This window comes from Sarcophilus harrisii, chromosome 3 (genome assembly GCF_902635505.1).
Source record: "Sarcophilus harrisii chromosome 3, mSarHar1.11, whole genome shotgun sequence".
Lineage (NCBI taxonomy): Eukaryota > Metazoa > Chordata > Mammalia > Dasyuromorphia > Dasyuridae > Sarcophilus > Sarcophilus harrisii.
Genome location: NC_045428.1, coordinates 350,926,069 through 350,928,525, shown reverse-complemented (window position 1 = coordinate 350,928,525; position 2,457 = coordinate 350,926,069). Strand labels below are relative to the sequence as shown.

Below are 2,457 nucleotides of genomic sequence, written 5' to 3'. Positions count from 1 at the left end.
CCATCTTTATTTCTCAACCCGAGTCAAGGGACTTTCGAGTTCCCACACAAAACTCTATGACAATCACCCTAATTAATAATCAATGTCTAAGCCAAAACACCACTTGTCTTGATAATAACTACTGTGCCTCCACATAAACTAATTTTTTAAAAAGTTTATTCTTTTTCAATGACACTGGTGATGCACAAATCAATATAGCTTTTGTCCTTTTGAAAATATTATTTCCAAAATGGCGAATGGGCTACTCCTCTTCCACGTTAGGTGTGTTCATTGCACTAACAGCATCAAATACATCTGGCTAGTCTGCCTTAACAAGTTCTGACTCACTCTTGGCCCATAGCCTAACTTAAATGAGATCTTTCCAGTACAAAATTTCTAAGAAAACTAGCTCTAAAATAGTGGTGGAATGGACTGTGTGAAGGAATAGACATCCCAATAGCCATTTGTCTTTTGGCATACTTGATGCAACTCTTCTGTGCCACCTGTCCTTTTTAATATGTTATTAATAGACTATGGTCTAGACTAAATGGGTAGAGAAATATAGACCAGGTTTCCTCAGCAGTAACTTAGCAAAAACATCTATCTACTCCACATGAAAAAGTGAAGGTGTAGTGGGGGTTAGGGAGAGAGAAAAGAAAGGAAGAAGAGAAGTTACATTTGAATAATTTTGTTATGTATAATTTTCTCTATTAAAAGATCTAAAAAATTAATTAATTTCTAGTTTATAAAGGATATAAACCTTATTGAAAAGAAATTCATTTGACATTTGACCAAATTGTTCAGAGTATAAGGTTTTAAGTATAGGAAAAAAAAAATTCACTGTGCTTCCCATCCAGGATGCTTAAGAACATCAGGAGTATAGTAAGTGCCCTAGAGATGTAGTCCACACAAACATGCATGTGTATATCTGGAGTGTTGCACATTGAAATAAACACAGCTGCATTTATTTGAGCATGTGATTCCATGTACATGTAAAAACATTCCAACAAACACACTCAGTGGATTTATTTGAATATGCAATGGGGCAGTTATTCAAATAAACATGCTCAGTGCAATTATTTGAATCTCATAGAGCATGTTCATCAATCACAGCTCTCCATTAAAAAAACAACAACAAAGAATTTACATGGAAAAATATATGTGAGTACAACCTGATTGTTGAAATTTTATAGAGTAGCCAAAGTTATGACTCCCTCATTAACTCTAAGTCAGCTACACTGCATTCAATGACATTTTTTCTGATGATTGATTGGCTCAGCAATCACTTGAACATTATAACAGAATGACCACAAGATGTAGATACATATAATAATGAACTTTCCAAATCTGAAATGTATGGAGATGTGAAATCTGTCTCTTTCAAGAACAGAGTAATTCCTCCTAGGCATTTTAGATCAAGGGCATGCTGGTCAAATTATTATGGCTCTAATTAGCACTCCCATAAACTGCAAGGTTTTTTTTTTTTTTTTACATGCAACAAAATGGCACATCCCTCCATTTGAAAACATCAAATAAATCAAAGCTGACTCATCTGAACATTTTAAAACATTGATTAAATCTTATGACATGTATGTGTACCAAGAAATCATCTAGGTGTACCAAAAGCTGATTTATGCTTCTCATAAATATGTACTGACATAATCTAATATACTAAAATGTGAAGGGGCTTTTAGTCACTGAAAGCTGCATTGTGTAACAAAGATGATGAAAAGACATGACTTATGCCCATCTTTTTTAAAAAAAAAAAGACTAATATTCAGACTGAAGGCTTAACCTTGGTTTTATTCAATTAAAATTGTTAAACTGTGCACAGTGATTTTTTTAGAACTTGAAACATTTGTGATGTTGGCTGTTGAAATCTTTGTTACCTTCGCTGTGAGTTGGAATTGTACATATTTAGTAAACCATGCAGACAAAACAAACTTTTTAGACAATATTTTTACTGGAGAGTTTTCTTTTCCTGTATTCCATGTTTTAAAATCTCCCTTCCCAAAATAAAAATGTCAATCCCAAATTTGAAGAGGTATAAAGGAATGATTGCTTCCTTTAGAGTTTAAATATTTAAATAAACAATAAGATAATCCACAACATGCTCTCTCTTGGACTAGTAGGTCGTGTCCAGTTTGGGTTTGTTTTTTTTTTTTTTGGTTGTTTGTTTTGGGTTTGTTGGGGTTTTTTTTATCTGATGTTTCAGAGGATCTGGCTGCTTCTGCTTTCAGGGTTGAAAAGGTTTTATTAATCTGAATCAAACAAATGTTGTATAATAACAAAGACTAATCTTCAAGTGGACTTCCTCTGTAAAAGAAATGTAGGATAAACCTGGGATGGAAAAGTAGATGACACCATGAATTCCACTACATGAAACTCCAAAACAGTCTTCAAAAGTGCTTAATAAATCTCACAGTTCCTACTTGGCATGGAGACAAGTAACAAAAAAATTTAATAACTTTAATCAAA

At 33.2% G+C, this 2,457-nt stretch overlaps 1 protein-coding gene across 2 annotated transcripts in view; it reads left to right on the top strand.

Annotated features, from left to right (window-relative positions):
• Positions 1 to 1,735, top strand: part of ZEB2 (zinc finger E-box binding homeobox 2) — a 145,644-nt gene extending 143,909 nt beyond the window's left edge. For both annotated transcript variants that reach the window (XM_003763841.4, XM_023499202.2), the window contains one exon: positions 1 to 1,735. This exon is cut by the window's left edge and continues 3,515 nt beyond it. The gene's annotated coding sequence lies outside the window, so the exon portion shown is untranslated.
• The last annotated feature ends 722 nt before the right edge of the window (positions 1,736 to 2,457 follow it).